This window comes from Loxodonta africana, chromosome 26, assembly GCF_030014295.1.
Source record: "Loxodonta africana isolate mLoxAfr1 chromosome 26, mLoxAfr1.hap2, whole genome shotgun sequence".
In the NCBI taxonomy this organism is placed as follows: domain Eukaryota; kingdom Metazoa; phylum Chordata; class Mammalia; order Proboscidea; family Elephantidae; genus Loxodonta; species Loxodonta africana.
In genome coordinates, this window is record NC_087367.1 from 13,813,174 (window position 1) to 13,840,482 (window position 27,309).

Genomic DNA, 27,309 nt, shown 5'->3' on the forward strand with positions numbered 1-27,309 from the left:
CCCTATGGAGCAATTCTACCCTGTTCTGTAGGGTCTCTGTGAGTCAGAATTGACTCAATGGCAAAGGGTTTTTTGTAATCTGCCCCACCTTTCCAGCCAGGCTGGACCAATGATCCTCTCCCTTTTTCCTTTGCTGTTCTAACTCGTAGATCCAGCTAAAATTCCATCTCCTAGACTACAGCAGGGAACCCTGGTGGCGTAGTGGTTAAGTGCTACAGCTGTTAACCAAGAGGTTGGCAGTTCAAACCCACCAGGCGCTCCTTGGAAACTCTACGGGGCAGTTCTACTCTGTCCTATAGGGTCGCTATGAGTCGGAATTGACTCAACGGCAGTGGGTTTGGGTTGTTTGGTTTAGACTACAGCAGCACCTACTGCTCTTTTTTCAGAGCTTCTTTTAGTAACCCCTTAGAGGCTGTACCATAAAATTAAGTTACTTTGATTATATTGTATTATTTGCTGTTGTAGAGAAGTTTTTGTTTTTGTTTCTCTCTTCAGGAAAACTGTGAGCTCTTTCAGAATAATATTTGTGGTATATACTTTATTCCTCAATAACCAATGTGATCTACTGTAGTGCAGAGCACAGGTACATACTAACAACGCTTTTTAGCAACTTAATTTTACATGTAGTTTTCTTGCCATTTCATTTGAACCTTGTCCTTTCAGTTAGATTGAAAACTCTTCTCAAACTAGATTTTGGTTCTATTTATTTATTTATTTATATCCCAAGCCACTTAGCACTAATTCTACTAGGATTTAAACACCTCCACTTAGCCAAAACTGCAAAGCACTGGACAGATAAGTGCTTTTGCATATATAATCCCATTTGAGTCTCCACCCTTTGAGGTGAGACTTACTGATATATTCATCACTTTATAAATGGTCAACATGAGGCTCAGAGAAGGTGATTGATTCACTTGAGGTCACATAGCAGGAAAACACTAGAAAATCCAGATGGTCTTACCCAGGGCTTTAAACCCCTTCTGTCTGATGGTTCTTCAGTCATGGCCAACAAATGGAAACCTGAACGAACCGGAATTTTTAAAACGAGGGTAAAGTGGAAAGATAAGGAGAACAGTAAAAATTACAGGTTGGAGCCCTGCTAGAAACTTTATCTCCCTCTTAGAAAATGAGGGCAGTGTGTGTGTTGCATAGCAACCAAATCTCCAGACTGGCAGAGTCGGAAACAGCAGTGCCCTGCTCAAAGATGGTGGCCAACCACACCATTTTTTTTTTAATTTATTTATTATGCTTTAGGTGAAAGTTTACAAATCAAGTCAGTCTCTCACACAAAAAGCTATACACATCCCGCCGTGCAGTCCTTGCTGCTCTCCCCTTAATGAGACAGCACATTCCTCCTCTCTACCCTGTATCGCCCATGTCCGTTCAACCAGTTCCTGTCCACCTCTTCCTTGTTATCTTGCTATCAGACAGGAGTTGCCCACATAGTCTCATGTGTCTACTTGACCCACGAAGTTCACTTCTTACCAGCATCATTGTCTATTTTATAGTCCAGGCCAATCCCTGTCTGTAGAGTTGGTTTCAGGAATGGTTCCAATCTTGGGCTATCAAAGGCGCTGGGGACCATGACCATCAGGGTCCCTTCATTCTCAGTCAGACCATTAAGCCTGGTCTTTTTATGAGAATTTAAGATCTGCATCCCACTGTTCTCCAGCTGCATCAGGGATTCTCTGTTGTGTTCCCTGTTAGGGCAGTGATCTGTGGTAGCTGGGCACCGTCTAGTTCTTCGGGTCTCAGGCTGATGGAGGCTCTGGTTTATGTGGCCCTTTCTGTCTCTTGGGCTCATATTTACCTTATGTCTTTGGTGTTCTTCATTCTCCTTTGCTCCAGGTGGGTTGAGACCAATTTATGCATCTTAGATGGCCACTTGCTAGCATCGAAGACCCCAGATACTTCTCACCAAAGTGGGATGCAGAACGTTTTCTTAATGCATTTTGTTATGCCAATTGACTTAGATGTCCCCTGAAACCATGGTCCCTGCTATTCTGGCTTTCAAAGCATTTGGTTGTATTCAGGAAACTTCTTTGCTTTTTGGTTTAGTCCAGTTGTACTGACTATCCCTGTGTTATGCAACCACACCACTTTGAATGTGTGTCACTCTCCACAGTCCTGGTAATAATCCAATCTCCCTCATCAGGCTCTGGAAAGGGCTCACTATGCCTCTTCTGAGTCTCCCATTTCAGGTCTTTGGCCTGTAATTTTTCCTGTTCCTCTCATTGTTCCGCTTCACTCAAATTTTAAAAATTTGCTCACTAAACTGTGTATAAAATTTTAAATGAGAAATTAGTTTGAGCTGTAAACTTTCACCTAAAGCACAATAAAATTAATTTTTTTTTTTTTTTAATTTCTGATCCATTCTGATTTCACTTCATTGGCCATGACTGAACTGGTTTGAACCAGTTCAAAGCCTTGTTCTCACTGCAAATGGGAAAGCCTTGCTTTCCAAATCAGTGGTTACCACCCGTGCCCCTGCCGCACCCCAACTCTGGCCCCTCCAAATCAGATTCAGTAGATTCAGGGTGAAGCTAGGAATTCTGTCTTGCTTTACTTTGTAATTGATGGTCCCAAGGAGATTTTTAGCCATCCCACCTGCCATGTCCAAGAACAAGCCTTAGGGAACCGCTCCTCAGATAATGCCACGGGGAAAGAACAGCTGCCTTCTCTGACCCCATGGAGAGAGTTTCCAGGACAAGACATCCTTATGAGAGACCCGCCCACCTATTTTTCTTCCCTGGCTAAGCCTTAGTCCTCCTTCACCGTGGCTGAAAAGAGAAAGGAGTATAAAAATTGTCAAATACATGTGAATGAACTTTGGTAAGAGTTCTGTTTCAATATAAGCTCTCGTGATCATTTACTCCAAAAATCCATAGATAATAGCTCAGAACTTTGAGCCACATATCCCCTCTCCACCCAGAATGCCCCACCTCCATTAAAAGCAGCGTTATTAAAAACAGCAGCTACTGGGCGTGCTTAGAAACAACTCTTCTGGAGTAAATAACTTGGAATGTTTTTATTTTAGAATATCAAAGGGAGTCTGGACCACATTATGGCTAATTGACTACATATTTCCATGAGCAGAAATGAAGCTATATTTTAGTTACAAGCGTACAGACCACAATGCCTTTAAGGTTGGTGAGCAGCTTTTCAAAAGAGGAGAGAGAGAGAAGCAAAAAGTGAATTGCACACTAAACTCCAGCCTGACTTAAACCTTAGCTCGAGTTCTAGAACAAGGAGAGAATGAGGAAGGCAGTACTTACATTCTGGCCTAATTATAGTGATCCTAATCACGCTGCCAGGGCCCTACCTTTGTGTAGATCTATTGTGATAAAGAAATGTTCTTGGGGACAAAGTTCTCTGTCTGTCTCTCTCTCTCTCAGGTTAAAGCAGCCTAACTCAAGAGGGAGCAATGAATTCTGAAAGCTGGGCATACATGAACAAGGAACCATTTCTGAAGTCAAGAAACATAGCAAAGTTGATCTGACTCTTTTAATGACTTGCATAATTGTTTGGGGCTACATAGTAATTAGGCTTAATAAGCATATTTATTCTACAGTCTAACCCTGGGCTCTGCTAGGGGAGGGGAGTCAGAAGAGAGGGGTGAAGAATGCACAGTATGGAGGCCCTCGCGGTGCCCAACTTATCTCAGTGAGAAGACCCTCCCGAAGCCTCCAGGACTCTGTCTCCTCCCTGTTGACTCTGCTGGTAAGTAAATGACTCAGCTGGGGACTTGTAAAACCTCTAGGCTGTGGGTGGCCTTGATTAAATGCTCTAGAAAGAAAAAATTGTGATTAATCCCAACCCTCTGATACTGAGGCTTTCTGGGTGGTGGAAATTTCCCCGATAACTGAGCATTTCCTTCTTTAAACCCCAGACTTTTTGTTTTCATTATTTCCTATCAAATGTATCATCCTCTTCCTTGGGTTCTTAAACAATGGCCATAATTTAGACTTTTCTTGATGGAGTCATAAAAATTATCATGCATTACATTGACCTGTCGTAGCAAGATGACTCCAGAGGTTACTGAAGCATGTAAGGTTGTTTATTCCTGTATGAAATGACCCATATACATGTAAGTCCTTGCAATTTGTTTTAAAATACATTTATTTTTTAATTGTGGTAAGTATATAGGTAAGAAAACATTCGCCATGTCAACAGTTTTCACGTGTACTGTTCAGTGACATTAAGCGTGTCCATCATGCTCAGTGGTTTGTCATTTTTCCTTCCCAGTGCACCTGCCACTAGCAGTTTCTTCTCCTTCTTTTAAACCGCTCCGTGCATGGAAATTAGAATAACTAGGGTGTCTCTGAAGCCCTGGTGGTACAATGGTTAAGCATTTGACTGTTAACCAAAAGGTCGGCAGTTCGAATCCACCAGCCACTCCTTGGAAACCCTATGGGGCAGTTCCAGTATGTCCTGTAGGGTTGAAATCGACTCGATGGCCAATTTTAAAATATTCAAATCATATAGACAAATGCAATGTGAAAAAGAAAGTCCCTCACCCCGCCCCCAATAGCTACTTGTAAAAAGTGCATCAATCTTTTTTCTATCTACATAATAGCATGTCATGATGACTTTTTCAAAAACATAAATTTGGGATTGTATACTACCTAAGCCATTCAACTTACCAATTTATCTTGATTCTCTTGTGAGTTAGTACATTTTGAGCTTCTTCACTGCTTTGAAACACAATTTAATGTTCCGTTAAAGAAGTACCATGATTTATTCCAATAGTTCTCTACTGATGGATATTTGGATAATATCCAGTTTTGCAACATTATAATATGTAACACATAATTGCATAAGTGAGTGAGTATTTGGGTAAAATAAATTCTTAGATGTGGAATTTGCCCTTCGAAAGGTAAGAGGCTTCACAATTTTCTTCAAAAAATATTATGCCAATTTACAGTCTCACCAACAATAAGTGAGAGTGCCTCACCCACACTGGGTTTATCAATATTTTAGTATTTACTAATTTGATGGGTAAACATTTGTAATTCATTGTCATTTTCTTTTCATTTCCTTAATTATTAGCAAAATAGAATAAATTTTCAGTTGTTTTATTGATTACTTGTATTTCTTTTGATTACCTTTAATATCGTTTGCCTATTTTTTCCAGTGTTTATCTTTTCCTTGCTGATTTATAAGTGCTTTTTGTTTAGTACAGGAATCAGTAAACTCCCTTGTACTTTTCCCCTAATTTGTCTTTACTGTGTCTTAGCCACACAGAAGCTTATTATTTTATGTAGTTAACATTCCCTTTGTAGAACCTAGGAACTGCCATGCTGGAAAGGCCTTATCCACCCAAAGACTGTAAGAATATGTACCCAGATTTACTTCTAACACGTTTATAGCTTTATCTACACATTTACATTTTTTATCCTTTGACACGTATTTTAGTGTAAGGAGGGGAGAGAGAGCCAAGATTACTATTTTGCCAAATGATCGTTGGTCATCACAATACCATTTATTGATGAGTTTTCCCCACAGATTGGGAATACTACCTGTATGAGTCAGAACTGACTCAATGGCACCTGACAACAACAACAACAGCACCAGACACTGCGTTATGTGTAAATTGGCACATGTTTGAGGACCGATTTCTGGACAACCCTATTCTGTTTCATTGTCTGCAGTCTCTTGCTGGGTTGGAACCACACTGTTATAGTTACTATAACTTTACAACATCCTATTACTTGGTAAGGAGTTCCTGGGTGGTGCAAACACTTAGTGCACTCAACTGCTAACTGAAAGGTCATGGATTCAAGTCCACCCAGACACACCACGGAAGAGAGGCCTGGTGATCTACTCCAAAAAGTCAGCCACTGAAAACTCCGTGGAGCGCAGCTCTGCTCTGACACACACGGGGTTGCCGCGAGTCAGAATCAACCCGCAGCGACCGGGGGTAATATCCTGTAGAGCTTGTTCACCTCCTTCGTTCGCATAATTTCCTGACTATTCTCACAAGTTTATTTCTCTAGATTAAATTTAACGTCATTTTATCAAGTTCTCTAAAAAAAAAAAAAATCCTGTTAGTATTTTGATGAAATGGCATTGAGTTTAGAATAAAGGGAGAATTGGCATTTACATTTTTTGTATGTTTTTCTACTCAAAAATGGGATGTCTTTCCATTAATTCAAATCTTTTATGTCTTTCCATGATGTCTCATTTTCTTCATATAGCACACGTTATATGGAGGAGCCCTGGTGGCATGGTGGTTAAGAGCTATGGCTGCTAACCGAATGATCGACAGTTCGACTCCACCGGGCTGTCCTTGGAAACGCTATGGGGCGGTTCTGCTCTGTCCTATAGGGTCGCTATAAGTCGGAATCGACTCGATGGCAAAGGGTTTGTTTTTTTCTTTTTTTGGTTTTGGTGGCACAGTGGTTAAGAGTTTGGCTGCTAATCAAAAGATCTGCAGTTCATATCCACCAGCTCCTCCTTGGAAGCCTTTATGGGGCAGTTCTACTATAGGGTCTACAGGGTTGCTATGGGTCGGAATCAACTTGGTGGCAATGTTTTGTGCGTGTGTGTGGGAGGAGGGTTTTAGATTATATGCAATTTTGTTAATTTATTCATAACTATTTGATTTTTTCATTGCTATTGCAAATAAGACCTTTTTTTTCCCCATTAAATTTCTGACCTGATTGTTGCTTATATGGAGAAAGGTATTGATTTTTTTTTTTAATATTAAATATGTGACTGTCCACCTCCCTGAATTCTCATACTGTGGCTTTTCAGTTGGTCCTCTTAGGGCTCCAGGTATATTGTAATATCATCTGTGGTAATTGTAATTTTGCTCCCTCTCTTACTGTATTTTATACCTTTCCTTGGCTCTCTTGTCTACCTTGCATTAGCTGGCTCTTCCAGAAAAAAAAAAAAAAAGTTAATAACAATAAGTCGTGGGCATGTTTGCCTTATTCTGATTTTCTTGTAAACATTTCCATTGTTTTCCTGTTAATAGTGGTACTGAGTTAGGATTTGGGGTGTATAAAACTCAAACCCCGTGCCGTCGAGTGGATTCGAACTCATAGCGACCCTATAAGACAGAGTAGAGCTGCCCCACAGAGTTTCCAAGGAGCACCTGGCAGATTCGAACTGCCGACCCTTTAGTTAGCAGCCGTAGTGCTTAACCACTATGCCACCAAGATTTCCATTGGGGTATATATGTTTACTATATTATGGAAGTATCTTTCTCTTCCTAATTTGAGATAGTGGTTAAGAACATGCCACTTAGTAGCTATATGTCACCCACTTCCTAGTTATGTGACTTGTGGCAAGATCCTTAAACTTGCTAAGCCTTAGCTTCCTCATCTCTAAAATGAGAGTGACAGATAGTTCTTACTTCATTGGCTGATGACGAGGATTAAATGAGAAAACGTGTGCCAAGCCCAGTATATAAGTGTTAGCTTTTATTATTGTTATTGTCTGAAAATATTGTTTCGATTTTATTATATTCTTTTTCTATATCTTTAAAGGTAATTGTAACTTTTCTTCTTTGATTAGTAATAGGATGAATCATATCAATAAATGGTCTAAAATTGAGTCACCCTTAAATGAACTCTGCTTGGTCACAGCATATTTTTTAAATGAATGACTGGATTCTGTTTGCTGATATTTTGATCAGGATTTTCACATCATGTTTTAAAAGTGAGATTCCCCTGGGGTATATGTGTGTGTGTGTTATGGGTTTGAGTGTATGGCGTGGGTATGTACAGTGAGGACTGTGTGTGTGGTATATTTGTATTTGTTCAGAGTGTGTGTGTTCGTGGTGTGGGTCTGGTATCAGGGTACGTGTGTACGAGGCATGCTTGTCTGTGTAGTGTGTGTGGCATGTGTGGTGTGTGAGTGTGTGGGGTATATGTGTGTGGCATATTTATATTTGTGTAGCGTGTGGTATACTTGATGTCTAGGTACATGGTATATGCAGTGTGTGTGTGTATGTGTGGTGTATTTGCATTCTTGCTGTGTGTGCATATGGTCTGGATGTGTGTGGTCTGCTTGTTATGTGCAGTACGTAGTGGTGCGTGGGGTGTTTGCGTTGAGTGTGTGTGAGATGTGGTCTGTGATCTCTATGAGATTTTGGTACCAATTCTATGCTGACCTCAAAATATAATAGGAGACGTATTCGTTATGGTCTGGATGAGTTAAAAAGCTTCAGAATCATCTCTTCTTCAGAGGTTTGGAATAATTAACTTGTTAAATTATGTGGACCTGGGTAGTTTTTTGGCAGCTTTGTCAATTTCTTCCATGGTTTGGGTTTTTAAAAAAATCTCTTTCTGAGTTAATTTTGATAGAATTTCTTTGAAAATGATTCATTTCATTCTTATTTATGAAAGACTATAAAAACAGCTGTTTTTGATACAATGCTAGGTAATAGTGTAAAATAATCAAAAAGCTTTCCTAACACTTAGTATGAAGAGAAAGAGTAGGAAGAATTGAGAGGCAATTTTGACCCTAAGAGCACTACAAGGATGACAGGCATGGTCCTGGGATCACATCCGGGGTTCAAATCCTGCTCTTCCATTTTGAATTAATTACACCAAGCATCCTTGGCTTTCTAGACATAGCAACTTGAACTGGGTGGTCAAGCTGAGAAGAAATGGTCTCTGCATGTGAGACCAGATCATTTTTTTTTTAAGTTATTTATTGTGCTTTAGGTGGAAGTTTACAAATCAAGTCAGTCTCCCATACAAAAAGCCATATACACCCCGCCTTGCACTCCCAGCTACTCTACCCTTAATGAGACAGCACATACCTCCTCTCCACCCTATATTCCCCGTGTTCATTCAACCAGCTCCTGTATCCCTCTTCCTTCTCATCTCGCCACCAGACAGGAGTCACCCACGTAGTCTCATGTGTCTACTTGAGCCACAAAGTTCAACCCTCACCAGTGTCAATGTCTATCTTATAGTCCAGGCCAATCCCTGTCTGTAGAGTTGGTTTCAGGAATGGTTCCAATCTTGGGCTATCAAAGGCGCTGGGGGCCATAACTGTCAGGGCCCCTCCAGTCTCAGTCAGACCATTCAGCCTGGTCTTTTTACAAGAACTTAAGATCTGCATCCCACTATTCTCCTGCTCCCTCAGGGATGCTCTGTTGTGTTCCCAGTCAGAGCAGTGATCAGTGGTAGCTGGGCACCACCTAGTTCTTTGGGTCTCAGGCTGATGGAGGCTCTGGTTTATGTGGCCCTTTCTGTCTCTTGGGCTCATATTTACCTTATGTCTTTGGTGTTCTTCATTCTCCTTTGCTCCAGGTGGGTTGAGACCAATTTATGCATCTTAGATGGCCGCTTGCTGGCATTGAAGACCCCAGGCGTCTCTCACCAAAGTGGAATGCAGACCATTTTCTTAATACATTTTGTTATGCCAATTGACCTAGATGTTCCCTAAAACCATGGAGACTGGGTCATCTTGGTTAAGTAAATAAATACCTCCACCAGCTGTCTGCCTGTTGTGCTGTGGTAGCCTGTGTGTTGCCCTGATGCTGGAAGCTATACCACTGGTATTTCAAATACCAGCAGGGCACTTTTATGGATTGAATTTGGTACCAGGAGAGTGGGGCCCTGCTATAACAGAAACCTAAAACGTGGAAGCAGTTTTGGAATTGAGTAATGGGTAGAGGCTGGAAGAGTTTTAAGGTGCCTAATAGTAAAAGCCTGCTGACCTTTTGGTTAACAGCCATATCACTTAATCACTGTACCACCAGAGCTCCAATGGTAAAAGCCCAGGTTGCCTTGAAGAGACTGTTGGTAGAATTATGGACATCAAAGGCAATTCCGCTGAGGGCTCAGAAGGAACTGAGGAGAGCTATCGAGAAAGTCTCTACTGTCTTAGAGAATACACATGACAACAACAACAGAGTGTTGCCAGAAATGTGGACATTAACGGTGCTTCTGGTGAGGCTTTAAAAGAAAATGATAAACACATGATTGGACAATGGAGGAAGGGCAATGCTTTTTATGCAGTGGCAAAAAATTTGTCTGAGTTATGTTCAAATATCTGGTGGAAGGTAGAACTTGTAAGTGATGAACTTGGATATCTAGCTGGAGAAATTTCTAAGCAATATCTTAAAGAGGCCATGTGGTTCCTCCTCGCCACTTACAGTAAAATATGAGAGGGAAGAGATGGACTTAAAAATGAACTGTACAAAATGAAAACAGAACTTAAAAGTCTGGAAAATTCTGTTGTACAAACTGAGGACATGTATCCTAGAATGTTCATCAAGGACATGGCTACACCATCTTTTCTTAAAGAGATTAAGCTTGTGACTGGTGGATCTAATCAACCACCACAGCAGAAAACCCATCAGCTTAGACTGAAGGGGATAGAGGAAGAACACTGAACACTGCCTCTCGGAACCCTACAGGCAGGAAACAGGCCCAAGTTGCTACATCTGTTGTCCTACAAGAAAAGAAGAGGACCATCCCTAGAGCAGCTTGGAGATCAGCAGAATTGTTGGAAGGAGCACAAGAAGCAGGGCCTTCTCTGTTTCAAAAGGTGGGGCTACAGTATCCTGGATCTCAAAGGGTGGGGCCACAGCATCCTATGTTTCAGAGAGTCGTATCTTCACAAGCTCTGGAGTGTGGGATTTCCATTAAGGTGTATATGATCATTTAGGGTGTGTGTCAACTTGGCTGTGCTTCTCAGTGGTTTGGCAGTTATGATGTAGTTTGGAAGTTATATAATGTTGTGATCAACTCCATGATGAGATCTGATATAACGTGAGCACCTCCATGGTGGGATCTGCTGTGAGTAGCCAATCAGTTGAAAGAGAGTTTCCTTGGGGATGTGGCCTGCATTCAATATAAGTAGATCTTCTGGTAAGGCTCATGGACTTTTGCTTATACTGTATCCTGTAGCTGGCTCCTGCTCATCTGAACTCTGGCTCTTGGGCCTTCAGGTAGCAGCTTACCTGCATTGTGCCTGCTGATCTTGGGATTTGTTGGTCTTCGCAGCCTGTGAGCCAGAGCTCTGCTGTCTAACCTGCTGATCTTGGGTTCACCAGTCCTTGCAGCTACATGAGTCAGGAGAAGCTGCCAGCCTGATCCATGCTCCAGCCTCTACAACTGCATGAGTCATTTCCTTAATATAAATCTCTCTTTATATATATATTTGTATGCTTTACTTGTTTTGTTTTTCTAGAGAACCCAGACTAAGACAGTGTGCCAGGGGAATGGGGCAGTTGCCCAAGGCTGAGGATGCGGGACTGCAATGCCCAAGGGGCAGAAGAACGGGGACTGCCGGGGCCACTGGGGTGGGGTCACCACTCAGATGGACTAGGAGAATTGGGCCACCTAAAGCAGAGTTGCCATCCCAGAGGGCCTGGAAAGTGGAGCTGAAGCCCAGGGCCAAGGGACTTCCGCCCAGAATCCAGAGAGTGTGGTCAACACCCAGAGTCTGGAGGGCAAAGCCACTGCCCAGATGGTCTCAGAGAAGAGAGGATTATTTTTAAGACTTGGGAAAACCAAAAACCAAGTCCATTGCCGTTGAGTCAATTCTGACTCAGAGTGACCTCTAGTGACCCTATAGGACAAAGTAGAACTGCCCCATAGGGTTTCCAAGGAGCACTGGTGGATTCAAATTGCCGACCTTTTGGTTAGCAGCCATAGCACTTAACCACTATGCCTCCAGGGTTTCTCAAGCCTTGGGAGCTAATGTAATTTGTTCTACTGGGCTTGGGACTTGCTTGTTGCCTGTTATCCCTTCTTTCTCTCCAATTTCTCTCATTTGTAATGGCGATGTCTACCTTGTGCTTGTTCTACCATTGTACTTTGGAAACAGGTAACTTGTATTCTAGATTTTACAGGTTCACAGATGAAGAGAAATTTGGCCCAGGGTGGAATATGCCTAATGTCTCCCCCATATTTGATTTAAATGATTCAGAAGATAAAATTTGGACTTAAGTGCATAAGACTTTTGGGATGATGTGATGAGGTGAATACGTTTTGCATGTGGCAAGGATATGAATGGGGGGGGCAAAGAGTGGAATGCTATGGATTGAATTGTGTTCTCCAAAAATATGTGTTGTAAATCCTAACCTCTATGTCCGTGGTTATAATCCCATTTGAGAATGGGTTATTTTTGTTATGTTAACGAGGCAGGATTAGTGTAGGGTGTGTTTTGAGTCAATCTTTTACAAGATATAAAAAGAGCAGATTAGGACAAGCAAGCAAGCAAGCAGAGATGGGGGAAGAGAGATGCCAAGTCACATGAAGATTGCCCAGAAGCTGAAGCTCAGAAGAGACAAGGACCTTCCTCCAGAGCTGACAGAGAGAGAAAAACTTCCCTTAGAGCCAGCATCCTTAATTTAGACTTCTATCCTCCTAAACTGTGAGAAAATAAAATCCTGCTTGTCAAAGGCACTCACCTGTGGTATTTCTGTTAAGCAGCACTAGATAACTAAGATAGTCACCTATGGTTGACAAGTTTCAGCAGAGCTTCCAGACTAAGATGGACTTGGAAGAAAGGCCTGGCAATCTACTTCTGGAAATTAGCCAGTGAAAACCTTAGGGATCACAACAAAACATAGTCCAATATAGTGTTAGAAGATGAGTCCCCTAGGTTGGAAGGCCCTCAAAATACACAGCGGCTGCAACAATGGACTCATGCCAACAATCGTGAAGCTGACATAGGGCTGAACCCTGGGCATCATTTAGTTCTGTTATACATGGGGTCTCCATGAGTTGGAGCTGGCTCAGTAGCAACTAACAACAACAACAACAACAAATAAATACCTATAAAGTAAATGTAAATGTCATCAGTAGACTAAATCCTTCCACATGCGGTGACCCTTAAGGAAAATATACCGAAAGGATTCTTTAGGGGCAGAAATGCCAGAAAGCAATGTAAATCAGACTGGAGTTCAGAAGAGCTTTCTGCTTTAGCTGGAGGAATGGGGAGGACTTCCCAGGGAGGGGAACTGAAACTGAGCCGACAAAGAAGAGAAGGTTTGGAAAGGTCAAGGGCATTTCAGTACGAAGTGCAGGAATGGGATCAAAACACTGGGTACAGGGACGTACCTGCTGAGATAAAGGAAATTTCGAGGACTAGGACCAGTGAGGCACAGGGTTACCTGGAGGGATGGGTGTGGAATGCCAAGCTGTGGAGAGCTGGCATGGTCTATGCGTCTGTCAGTCTTTACTTGAGGGCTTTTTCATATTTGTACCAACTTCCCCTCACCCTTGAACTTGAGGAAAGTGTGCTAATTCTCCCAGGTGGATGGCCTACTCGGGTGTTCATGAGCTGTGGGTGTGGGCAGGCATTCTCTCCTCCAGCCCCTGACACTTGCTGACTTCTCTTCGGTTTCCAGGTGCCGCATCCCTGGCTGAGTTTTCCCAGAACACAGAAAGCTCCGCTTGTGGGCTCCACATTCCCAGAAGAGCCTCTCCCTGTCCAAATCAGCTGCCTCTCCCATCCCCATACAGAACCCAGAGGAACGCTGGGTATAGAGGGGAGATGAGGACAAATCAGTAACTCTCTCAAGGGATAGTTGAGAGAGGAGAGGAACTTCCCACTCTCCCCAACTACGTTCTAGTGACTTTTTTCATTCTGAGAGACCATTTCTGTCCTTGGTCCTCAAGGAAAGGTTAAAATTAAATAGGTTTAATTTGATTGGCTTTGGGTTCAATTTGGAGCAGTTAGAACTGCTGAAGAACCTGGAGCCTCCAGAGGTTGTGCAGACGGCGCTTTGCACATAGCTGGAGCTTAGTATGTGCCTGCGGACTTTGGATAAGTGGCCTTCAGTTAGTCTGGTAGGTGGTTAGTGGCAGAACTCAGCTGTAGGCTCATCTTTCTGGCCTCCTTCCACCACTCCTGCCCCAATTCAGTCCTGCAGAGGTGAGGCTGAACTAGGAATGATGAGGATGGAGGCGGTGGCCCTGTGGGGGCCACTGCAGAAGCTGGGTCAAACACATAGGAGCACACCAGGGATTCAGCCAGGCCCAGTGAGTGTTGGGAATTGGAGCTTCTACACAGAGCACTGCGTCAGAGCAGAGGAGCCCCAGTAACAGCCACGAGCCAGAGACAAGGTGAAGCTTGCATGGCCCGTCTTTCCTCCTGCCACTGCAGGTTCAATGACTGTCCCAGGAACAACTTTTCCAGAGTCTGGAGGACCTAACGACAGGTCCAACTGATGCCATATCAGATCTGCTGCTTCTCCCGCATGTTCCTGACAGGGCTCCACAATATCTTTGACTTTAAGGCTTGAACTTGAAGCAGCTGGTCTAAGAACCATCCATAGAGTAGACACGAAATGTCTCGTGGATCATCATCTCTGGGAGTGTGACCAGGAGTCTATACACTTAATAACAGCCCAGAGGATTCTTCTTTATGCACGCTGACACGTGAGCTCTATTGCGTAATATCAAAACACACACAATTCCCTGGAAATGGCTAAAAGGTGATGGTGAATCTGGTCCATAGCCATTCCTTTATTCATTTGATAAATATTTAAAGATCTTCTGTTCAAGGCATTATGTTAGGTGCTGTGAAAAATTAAACTTCACTATTGTTGTTGTTAGCTGCTATCAAGTCAGCCCCTGACTCATGACACAACAGAACAAAATGCTGCCCGGTCCTGCGCTGTCCCCATGATTGTGAATCGGACCATTTGTGACCCATAGGGTTTTTAGTTGGCTTATTTTTGGAAGTAGATCACCAGGCCTTTCTTACTAAGTCCCTCTTAGCCTGAAAGTTCTGCAGAAACGTGTTTAGTATCACAGCAACACACCAGCCTCCACTGACGGACATATGGTGGCTACACACGAGGTGCATTGGCAGGGAATGGAACCCAGGTCTCCAGCATGGAAGGTGAGAATTCTACCACTGAACCATCACTGCCCTACTAAATTTAACTAGATGGTAGTTACTGCAATTCAATTCAGCAAACAACTAATGGATATTCTCTCTGCCCTGGATGAGGTTGGATCTGCAGCAACATGCACCTCAATGAGTGGGCTGGTGTGATCAGTCTACCAGTTCCTGCCAAGAGGAAAGTGGCTGATAATGAAGCTAGAAACACAGGCAGGTGCTTGACTGGGAGGAACCTTGAATGTCATTCTGGAACGTGGACTTGGTCCTATGAGCCAGTGTTTCCAGACCCAGCTGTGCAGATTCTTGAGCCATGTCCAACTACCCACCAGTATGTACTCATTCAGTCAGGGGTGGAGCCTGGGAGTCTGTGTATTCACAAAGCTCTGCAAGCTAAGCCGGTACATAGTCAGGGTTGGGATCCCTACAAGGAAGACACCTAGAAGGGTTTTCTGTAGAGTCATTATCACAGTTGGACTCTGGGTAGCCCTGGGACTAGGGTGAAGCAGGTGTCACTAAGAGCACAAAATTTAAGGATGCCTTTCTCTCAGCACCTGCATATTCCTCAGAGTAGTGCCTCCTGAAATTTTGTGCCCTTGGTTTCTCGTTCATCTTACTGTAGTCCCAGCCCTGACTCTGGGGACAGTGCAGAGGCGTGGAGGGAGAGGTAATACATTGGAGCAGGCCATAAGAAGGTCATTGCAACAGTCCAGGTGAGAGACAAAGTAGGCATCAGGGATGGAGAGAAGATCAGGGTGGCCCTTTAAAAGTAACACCAGCAAGATTTGGTGTGATCCTGGTTAGTAGTCCAGGACACTGAGGTGTTATGACTTGGAGACAGGGCATGGATGTCATTACTGACAGAGCAAAAGTGAAGTAGGTTTAGGGAGCAGATGAGGGGTCAGTTTGGGATACATCCAATCTGAAGTTCTTGTAAGATTTTCTAGGCAGAACTATAGTACCACTTTTTCCTAATGGTATATTCAGGTAGATTCTTTGCAAGAGTCTCAAGAAATTCAACACCTATTTATTAAGCACGTACTTATGTATAAATTCCTGTGTTAGATTGCTATGAGGGGGTGCAAGAAAAATGAAATAAGACACTACCCTAGGTCCCCAAGACTTCGTATATACAAATGAGTAATTCCAGCACACATTAGTCTACGTTGGAGTCAACGATGAAAGAATAGAAAGAATGCTGTGGGTGCATAGAAGAAGGGGAGGATTCATAAGGCTGATTCTGGCTGTGAGGACTGAAGAAGGCTTATGGAGATCTGAGCTGGCTCCTAAATGAAGATACAGGAGAGAAGAGCAAGAAAGCAGAGGAAGGTGATCAAAGGCACAAAAATAGGAAGTGCACATCTACCCCCAAAGAAGCATTAAACATCTTATAGGTGCTTGATACAAGTTGAGTACACTGCCACAAGAATGCCCCTCACAGCCTTCCAACTATGGAAAGATCAATTGACCAAGAGAGCAACTGCTGCACTGTGCAATCCATCATCGGTCTGGTTAAAGCCACACTTTCCACTGGCTGCTCCCAACCAATGACTGACAAGAACAGGGATTGTAAGGCAGACCCAGTCCCAGAAGATACAGGACTCTTCCGATGGTCAATTTTGGTGCCAGGACTCCCGGATGGCCTTGCCAAGCCTTCCTTAGACTTCACAACAGCCTAGGATGCTTCCACCCAACCTCCCTTCACTCACGGTCAGACTTGAATTGTGGTCTGACAACTCTCCCAGCCCTACTGGCTCCCTCCCCATTTTCTTTCACCCAAGCATTTTCTCCAATAAAATGCTTGCACATTTTAATGTCCTCATGGCATCTGCTTCTCTGAGGACCCAGGCTAACCCGCTTAGGTATTGTGAGGGAAAAAATACCAAGGAGATTCATTTGCACAGCTCTTTGCATATTGAATCATCCCTTAAATGCCCTAGTAGGGCTCTGTGTTTAAAGGGATTTAGCAGAGAGATATTTTATAAAAAGAAGAACATTTCTAAAATGTGACAAATCACTCCACACAGTTTTGCTTGAATGTATCTCAAGATTTCTCAAAGAAGGGTGTGGCTGGAATCAAAACAAGTTTGTAGACCAGCAATAGCCTCAGTGGGAGATAGGACTGAGTACGGCACTGAGCTGGGCATTCTCTTGTGGGCTACTCATTCCAGCCCCATAGGCATCATCCTTTCTCACGCAGTACACTAGGGATGCTTACTAAGGTTCTTTCACTTTTCATGGGGCAATGGAAAGAGGCTTTGGAGCCAATCAGACCTTGGTTCAAATTGCAAATGTGATGCTTTCTATGTAACCTTGAACTAGTTCCTTAAACTTTCTGGGCTTCAGCTGCTGTTTCCTCACCTGTAAAATGGGTCTAGAGTATGAAATTTGCAGTTTTGGGGAGGTTAATGGGACAGTCTGGTGGTGTAATGGTTAAGAGCTATGGCTGCTAACCAAAAGGTCAGCAGTTTGAATCCACCAGGCATTCCTTGGGAACCCTATGGGGCAGTTCTACTCCATCCTATATGGTCACTATGAGTTGGAATCAACTCGATGGCAACAGGTTTGGCTTTGTTTGTTTGTTTGTTTGTTTGGGAGACTAATGTACAGATGGCTAGGCAATCTATAAATGGGAGTTCTTATGTCTATTAGTTTTACCAAAAATTTGGGTTGAGATTAGCAGTATAGAGCAAAATGAAGGAGTCAAGGTTATGCTGAAGAATATTTCAGGCTACGGATCCAATATTCCTGTCTGACACAGCCAACAGAACGAAACAGCTCAGAGATCAAAATGGAAATCCTCCAACACCCTAATAATAGGGACTACGCTTTAAAAATTCTTCACTTCAGCTACTAGAGCCAGAAACTTCTGCAGAGTTTAGTATCTGATGGCACACAAGCCTCGGCTCCATTCCATCAGTGTAGCCACAGACGTAGTTCACAAATTCAGTGGACCCAGATGTTTCCATTGGAGCAATGAACCGTAGACCCTCCTCTCAGTTCCCAGCAGAGGGCAATCCCAGTTTTGTGGGCACCAGCATGTAAGCCTCTGTGGCTACACATTCTCTGACATTCCTCCTGAGAGATGTGGCTTCCGTTTCCCCTATTTTTGATTCTTGGTAGAATACAGTGCGGTCCCTGGTGGTGCAATAGTTAAGCCCTTGGCTGCTAAACTAAAGGTTGGTGGTTCAAACCCACCCAAAGGTTCAGAGGCAGAAAGACCTGATGATCTGCTCCTGTATAGATTACAGCCTAGAAAACACCGTGGGGCAGTTCTACTCTGACACACGGTCACTGTGAGTTGGTGTCGACTTGATGGCACCAAACAACAACACGAGTACAATGGAAGTGGAGCTTTGCTAGTCCTGGGACCAACCTTTAAGAGAACAGGCATCTTCTTCCTTGCTGTTTTGGAGCCCCATGCGGCCAACGTAAAAATCTGACTGCTGTGCTAGAAAGATCACATGGAGAGGCCTTGAGACCACCTGGAGAGGAGAGGCACCTGCCCCTGCTGAGCCCAGCCTTGCAGCTGGACCCTTTCCTGCTAAGGAGCCAGGCACACGACAAAAGCCATTGAGGACCCCGCAGACCAGACCAGAGCAGCAGCAGCTGAATATCATTGAGTGATCACAGGCAATGCCACGTGGAGCTTTAGAATCACTGGGTGGGAACTGGAGAGTTCTTTTGGATCCCCAAAGTAGCAAAATATAATAAAATAGTTGTTGTTTCAAGTCACTAAATTTTGGGTGCATTTGTTACATAGCAGTAGACCAAAAAATTCAACTCTTAACCACTGAGCCACCAGGGCTCCTATAGCAATAGGTAACCCCAATAAAAAGTCTGCATCTGTATGGGGTCCACACAACCTTAAGAACTTCAAATGACTTGGCACCCTGAACCCTTTATTAGACTGAGATTTCAAGGGTCTTGGAATTTGTTGTCTGCTCACCATCTCAGGGCTCCAGATGTGTGTGTAGGGGGGTGTTATAGATTCAACTGTGTTCTTAAAAACATGTATTGAAATCCTGGCCTCTATACTTGTAAATATGATCCTGTTTGGAAATAGGATTTTCTTTGTTATGTTAATAACAGAACTTAGGTCATACCCAAGTAGGATGGGTTCTAAATCTAATCACTTCTGAGTTATAAAAAGAACAGAACGGACACAGACACACATGTGGGGAAAAACAGGTGCCATGTGAGGATCATCAACAAGCCAAGGAACCAAGGATCCCCAGGATGACCGACAAGGAAGAAATCGACACAGCTGAGACCCTAATTTGGACTTTTAGCCTCCCTCTGAGAGTGCGGGGAAGGAGAAAATACATTTCTAGTCTTTAAAGTGTTTGTGTGACAGCAGCACTAGGTAACCAAGACAGGGGGATGTGCCCAGGAGTGTGCCAGGGTCAATCTAGAAATTGATTAGTCTCCCTCAACCCTAATCTTTTTTCCCCTTTTAAGTTTGGAAGAATTAAGATTATAGAAAGGAGAACAAGAAAGGATGGAGCATGGAAAAAGGAAGAAAATGGAAAGAAAAAGAAGGGTAAGTTTCATATTGGTCGGTATCTGCTCAGAAATAAATAAAACCAAAACCTCCAAAAGAAGAAATGGGCCAGTTCTCATCCCCGCCCCCACCCTTTTAAGCCCCATCCATTGTTCAACACCAGCCCCACCTTAGAGAAAGGATCAAGACAAATGGCTAATGACCAACAGAACTCCTTTATTTCTAGTTTCTATTTGACATTAGTTTCATTCATTCAGTACACAGCATTTATTGAATAATTGTTACCTGTGGGAGAAACTTAAAATATTGTATAATTGAAGTTGAGTCTTAACCTTTGAGGCTCATGATAAGATCATATCTCTTTTCATAATCAAATCAATAAAATTCTGCCTGCTATGGCAAGTTTTTTTTTTTTTCTTTTTTTTATGGCAAGAGCAGGAAATCCATTCTCCTTTCCTGAGGTTTCCCGCCTGTGATACATTCAAGAAGCTCAGGGTGTTTACCCAGATGGCTTCAAAGAAAACCCAGTCTGCCTGCCAGAAGAAACCGTTCAACACCATTGTTGTTGCAGCTATGACTTCACAGCAGAGGTGCTGTAAACAGGCAGTTCAACAGGCTATGCAGCCGAAAGAAGTACTACGGTGGCTGAGGTCCGTGGCAGGCGTAGTTGAGGGTAGTGAGGCCGCCACGCCACCAAAACAGTCGGGCAATGCTGGCCCTGCTGATTGCAGAAGTTACCATCGAGTACATGGTTCATTGCCAGTTTGGCAGTGGTTTCTCAGAGTGCAGGGAAGGAGAAAACACCCCTCTCTTCCAATGCCTCATCAACTTTGGGTGCTTCACCCGGAGGTTTAAGACACCAGATTTCTCATGAAACATCCACATACCACAATCCTCTCTGCCTGACTGTCATGGAAAATGGGTGACCATGTCAGTAGAGGTTCCGCCCGAAAACAAAAAACCCATCGCTACTGAGTCAATTCCAACAAACGATGACCCAACTGGACAAAGTAGAACAGCCCAATAGCGTTCCCAAGGCTGTAGAGGCAGTCCGTGGGTTAGGAACATGCAGCTGAAGTACAACCTGTGGTTACGAACCAACCCCCTCCCCATAAAGCCTATTATATTAAAAATTCTAGGTGCATACAGTGGTTGATAATAACAAACAGGCACTACTTTTCGATGCACGTCAAAACAATATTATTACTGTATTATTATGTTAAAGATGTTTTCTAAAGAAGTGGTTCTTTAAATTTTTTTGTGCATAGAAAAGCACACTCCAAACCAAACCAAATCCAGTGCCATCGAGTCAATTCCGACTCATAGTGACCCTATAGGACAGAGTAAAACTGCCCCATAGTTTCCAAGGAGTGCCTAGCGGATTCGAACTGTTGACCATTTGGTTAGCACTTAACCACTACGTCACCAGGGTTTCCAAAAAGCACACTATATGCTATATACTAAGATAAACATTTGACTAACTGACATTAGATCTGAACCGCACTTAACTGTTCCAACTTAGTACAAATTCAGCTTAGAGACAGACTTAGGAACTGAACTCATTTGTAATCTGGGGACTGCCTATAATCTTTACAGAAGCTGACTGCCACGTCTTTCTCCCAGAGTGGCTGGTGGGTTCTAACTGGTTAGCAGATGACTACTTAACCACTGCACCACCAGGGCTTCTAGGAAGGGTCATAATAACCACTAAGACCAATCGCCATCGAGTTGACTCTGACTTACGGCAAGCCCATGTGTGTCAGAGTAGAATTGTGCTCAGTAGGGTTTTTTCAATGGCTGATTTTTTGGAAAGTAGATCTCGAGGCCTTTCTTCTGAGGTCCCCCTAGGTGGACTTGACTCTCCAACTTTTCAGTGAGTACACTAATCATTTGCATATCCCAGAGACTCCACAGTAGCCACTGGGGAAACCCCAAACCAGACCTCCTCCATGAGCAATCAGATTAGGTTCCCAGTGATGGGGGGAGTACCTCCCTCTCTGGCCCAAGACCTGCTTCATTTCCTGCCCCAATATTAACCACTCATCATCCCCCATCACCTCAACTGAAAGTCACAAATTGTCTAACAAAGTATTCCCCTTGTCCATGGACACTTCGTTACAATAGAATAGTCTCCCTCCCCTGGAAAGGGCATTGTTGTTGTTGTTCTTAGGTGCCATCAAGTCGGCGCCAACTCATAGCGACCCTATGCACAACAGAACGAAACACTGCCCGATCCTGCGCCGTCCTTACAATCGCTGTTATGCTTGAGCTCATTGTTGCAGCCACTGTGTTAATCCACCTCATTGAGGGTCTTCCTCTTTTCCACTGACCCTGTACTCTGCCAAGCACGATGTCCTTCTCCAGGGACTGATCCCTCCTGACAACATGTCCAAAGTATGTAAGACTCAGTTTCACCATCCTTGCCTCTCAGGAGCATTCTGGCTGCACTTCCTCCAAGACAGATTTGTTCGTTCTTTTGGCAGTCCATGGTATATTCAATATTCTTCGCCAACACCACAATTCAAAGGCATCAACTCTTCTGTGGTCTTCCTTATTCATTGTCCAGCTTTCACATGCATATAATGTGATTGAAAATACCATGGCTTGGGTCAGGTGCACCTTAGTCTTCAGGGTGACATCTTTGCTCTTCAACACTTTGAAGAGGTCCTTTGCAGCAGATTTGCCCAATGCAATGTGCCTTTTGATTTCTTGACTGCTCCTTCCATGGCTGTTGATTGTGGATCCAAGTAAAATGAAATCCTTGACAACTTCAATCTTTTCTCCGTTTATCATGATGTTGCTCATTGGTCCAGTCATGAGGATTTTTGTTTTCTTTATGTTGAGGTACAATCCATACTGAACGCTGTGGTCTTTGATCTTCATTAGTAAGTGCTTCAGGTCCTCTTCGCTTTCAGTAAGCAAGGTTGTGTCATCTGCATAACGCAGGTTGTTAATGAGTCTTCCTCCAATCCTGATGTCCCATTCTTCTTCATATAGTCCACCTTCTCGGATTATTTGTTCAGCATACGGATTAAATAGGTATGGTGAAAGAATACAACCCTGATGCACACCTTTCCTGACTTTAAACCAATCATTATCCTCTTGTTCTGTCCAAACAACTACCCCTTGATCTATGTAAAGTTTCCTCAAGAGCAAAATTAAGTGTTCTGGAATTCCCATTCTTTGCAGTGTTATCCATAGTTTGTTATGATCCACACAGTCGAATGCCTTTGCATAGTCAATAAAACACAGGTAAACATCCTTCTGGCATTCTCTGCTTTCAGCCAGGATCCATCTGACATCAGCAATGATATCCCTGGTTCCACATCCTCTTCTGAAACCGGCCTGAATTACTGGCAGTTGCCTGTCGATATACGGCTGCAGCCACTTTTGAATGATCTTCAGCAAAATTTTGCTTGCATGTGATGTTAATGATATTGTTCTATAATTTCCACATTTGGTTAGATCACCTTTCTTTGGAGTAGGCATAAATATGGATCTCTTCCAGTCAGTTGGCCAGGAAGCTGTCTTCCACATTTCTTGGCAAAGACAAGTGAGCACCTCCAGCGCTGCATCTGTTTGTTGAAACATCTCAACTGATTTTCCATCAATTCCTGGAGGCTTGTTTTTCGCCAATGCCTTCAGAGCAGCTTGGACTTCTTCCTTCAGTACCATCGGTTTCTGATCATATGCCACCTCTTGAAATGGTTGAATATCGACTAATTATTTTTGGTATAATGACTCCGTGTATTCCTTCCATCTTTTGATGCTTCCCGCATTGTTTAATATTTTCCCCATGGAATCCTTCACTATTGCAACTTGAGGCTTGAGTTTTTTCTTCAGTTCTTTCAGCTTGAGAAACGCCGAGCGTGTTCTTCCCTTTTGGTTTTCCATCTCCAGCTCTTTGCACATGTCAAAGGCATATGCACACCAAAAATTAGGTAAAAACCGAAGAGTAGACCAAATCATAGAACATTAGAACTAGAACAGACTCCCAAGGCCATACAGTCCAATCTCCCCATTATACAGACAAGGAAACCGAGGCCCAGAAAGTTTAACCAGTTTGTGCAAAGCCATGCAGAGCATTTGGTAGTTAGCCCAAGCCCTCCACCCAAGTTCTTTCCTCCAGATTTTCACATATGTAAATACCTCTCTCAGGCTCTAAACTAAATTGAAAGATACTTAAACAATGTAGGGGCGCTACTTTTTTCTTTGCCTAAGAAAAACAGAAACATTCCTTGCTAATAAGCCAAGGCAGGGCCTGACAGAGCTTGGCAGCTGGAAGTGTCTTTCTAAATCTGGAAACACCACATCTCCTTTGAAAAGTGGGAGCAACAATTTGTGCTTCTTAAATGTGAAGAAACATATTTTTTTTTTGGTGAGAAAAAAATAACTGCAGTGAAATTGCTGAAGACAAACACTGGGCAAGGCAGCCAAGAAAGCAAGAGATACTGAGTTTGTCAGAACAATCAGTTTATTTATGTGCCAAGAGGGGAGTAAAAAAAATACAGGCAAATTATTTTCCATTTGCAAATATGTTCTGTGAATTTTCCCAGGAGATGAATATACAGGAACTCATGAGTTACAAGAACCAAATGCTCAAGTATTTAATAAACAGGAGAGGCTGAAATAGGGCTAAGGCGGGGGGTGGGGGGAGAATACAACGCTTCACTTTACAGCAAAATCTTCCCACCCTCACCATCACCATCTAGGATCATTGAAGGGCTGACTCAGATACGTAAGATCACTATTTTGGGTGATTTCAGTTTAAAACACACACTCCATTTATTCAAATATATGAATGGCAGGAAGATAATGATGTCGTTTCTGAAGAAACTCCAATAGGTCTTCGTTCATTCACTTTCATTTATTAAGTGCTACTGTATGTCAGGAGCCCTGGTGGCACAGCGGTTAAGAGCTTGGCTGCTAACCAAAAGGTCAGCAGTTCGAATCCACCAGATGCTCCTTGGGAACCCTAAGGGGCAGTTCTACCCTGTCGTACAGGGTTGCTATGAGTTGGAATCAACTCGGCAGCAACAGGTTTTGTTTTGTTTTGTTATACTGTATGTCGAGATTATAACAGATAAGATGTCGGACTGCTCTCGGTGCTGTCACAGTCCAAGACACTAAGACAGGCTAATAGACAAATGACAGCCACAAACTGAGCACAACAGGTGCTCTGATGGGAGGATGCATGAATAGCAGGGCACCACGGCCACACAGGAGATAGTCCGCAATACTCCTGGGCTAAGAGTGATGGGAAGAGGCATTGGGGGCTCAGTGGTAGAACTCTCACCTTCCCTGTATGGGGAACCCAGGTTTGTTTGAGTCCCAGCCAACGTACCTCATTCGCAGCTACCACCCGTCTATAAGTGGAGGTTTGCATGTTGCTACAACGTTGAAAAGTTTCAGTGGAACTTTCAGACTAAGACAGACTTAGAAGAAAGTCCCAGAGATCTACTTTTGAAAATCAGCCAGTGGATCACAATGGTCTGATTTCATTCCGTTCTGCATAGAGTCACCATGAGTCGGTGGTAACTCCAGACTCCACCACAGCTAACAGCAACAAAGGTGATGGGGGGGGGGGAACGGGGACCGAGGATTTAAATGAAGCGATGCATAGGCTGAAATTTAAAGAGATTAGGACCAGAAAATAACAAATGTTGGAGAGGCTGCAGGGAGATTGGAACCCTTATGCACTGCTGACGGGAATGTAAAATGGTACAACCGTTTTGGAAAACGATATGGCGCTGCCTTAGAAACTAGAAACAGAAATACCATATGATCCAGCAATCCCACTCCTAGGAATGTATTCTGGAGAAATAAGAGCCTTCACAAGAATAGACATACGCACATTCATGTTCATTGCCCTATTACGCACAATTGCAAAAAGATAGAAACAGCCTAAATGCCCATCAACAGATGAATGGATAAACAAACTACGCTAAGTACTCACAAAGGAATACTATGCAACGATAAAGAACAATGATAAATCTGCAAAGTGTCTCACAACATGGATGAACCTGGAGGACATTATGCTGAGTGAAATAAGCCAATCACAAAGGGACAAATACTGTATGAGACCACTACTATGAAAGCTCATGAAAAGATTTACACACAAAAAGAAACAATCTCTGACGGTTATGAAGGAGGGGAGGGGTGGGGATGGACAAACACTGAACAGACAATAGATAAGTGGTAACTTTGGTGAAGGGTAAGACAGTACACAATACTGCGGAATCCAGAACAACTTGACAAAGGCAAGGTCATGGAAGCTCCATAGACACATCCAAACTCTCTGAGGGATCGAATTACTGGGCTGAGAACTGTGGGGACCATGGTCTTGGGGAACATCTAGCTCAACTGGCATAACATAGTTTATAAAGAGAATGTTCTACACTCTATTTTGGTGAGTAGCGTCTGGGGTCTTAAAAGCTAGTGAGTGGCCATCTAAGATACTCCACTGGTGCCAACCTGCCTGGAGCAAGGGAGGATGAAGAAAACCAAAATCACAAGGGAAAAGATTGGTCCAATGGAATAACGGACCACAACTACCACAGCCTCCACCAGACTGAGTCCAGCACAACTACATGGTGCCCAGCTACCACCACTGACTGTTCCAACAGGGATCGCAATAGGAATCTGTCCTGGACAGAGCTGGAGGAAAATTTAGAACACAATTCTAACCCAAAAAAAAAAAAAAAAAAAAAGACCAGACTAACTGGTCTGACAGAGACTGCAGAAACCCTGAGAGTATGGCCCCGGACACCCTTTTAGTTCAGTACTGAAGTCACTCCTGAGGTTCACCCTTCAGCCAAAGATCAGACAGGCCCATAAAACAAAACGAGACTAAAGGTGCACACCAGCCCAGGGGCAAGGACTAGAAGGCAGGAGGGGACAGGAAAGCTGGTAATGGAAAATTTTTGGCTGAGAAGGGGGAGAGTGCTGACATGTCATAGGGTTGGCAACCAATGTCACAAAACAACATGTGTATTAATTGTTTAATGAGAAGCTAGTTTACTCTGTAAACCTTCATCTAAAGTATAATAAAAAAAATTAAGAGTTTAGGACTAAACTAAGTCTGGGATGGAGAGAAGGAGACAAATACGAGGGATGAAAAAGACAGGTGAATAAATGACTTGATGACCAGTTGGGTATGGGGCTGAGGAAGAAGGAGATAATAGGATGATTCCTGGTGACATGCCCTCATGGGTGTTTTGCCTGCTGCCTGCAGTGCAGGTCTGTCAAGGGGCGATATGTAACACCGCCCACGGCATCTGGAGCACGCACGGAAGCAAGTAAGCACCATCACCCCAAGGAGGTGTTTTACGCACACAGCTGAATCTACCTCTGGTCAGCCCTACCTGACAAGCCCAGTTACTGCTGGCCAATCAGCAACAATTAGAGACTCTGCATTCATGATACAGGACAGTCCGTAACCTGTTGAGACTTCCTTTCCCTGAGCCTAGGCTCCAAGCCAGATTAGGCCACCCTGCTTGGCAGTAATGCCTTCTACCCTGTCCTCAATCTCTGGACTCCGCATCTCCATTTTTTACATTTGACACCAGATTTCTGGTCTGTATGGCTGGATGGTATAGTTAACCAAGTGAAGAAAGTTGGAGAAAGGCTAATGAATTCCGATTTTGACTTTGTGCTTCAAGCATCTGTGGGAACAAACAAAAATTCCTTCATCTAACTTCTGAAATTATTTATTTTACATGTTTGGATTGTAGTGAACAGCTTTGCCAGACACTTCGTTTTTGTTCTTTAGCTTGAACACCTCAACTTTCTAACTGTTCTCCCATTCTTTTCTGCTACCTCGCTGTTGCACTATGAGACACAATGCGTGAATAGGTGATTAACTCCTCTGCTATAATAAACAGGGCTGGCCTCACAGAACACCCATTGTACTCTCATTTGGAATTAGTTCAGTCATGGTCTGTGCCCAGTAGCACACCATTGCCCACTTGTATGCACATTAT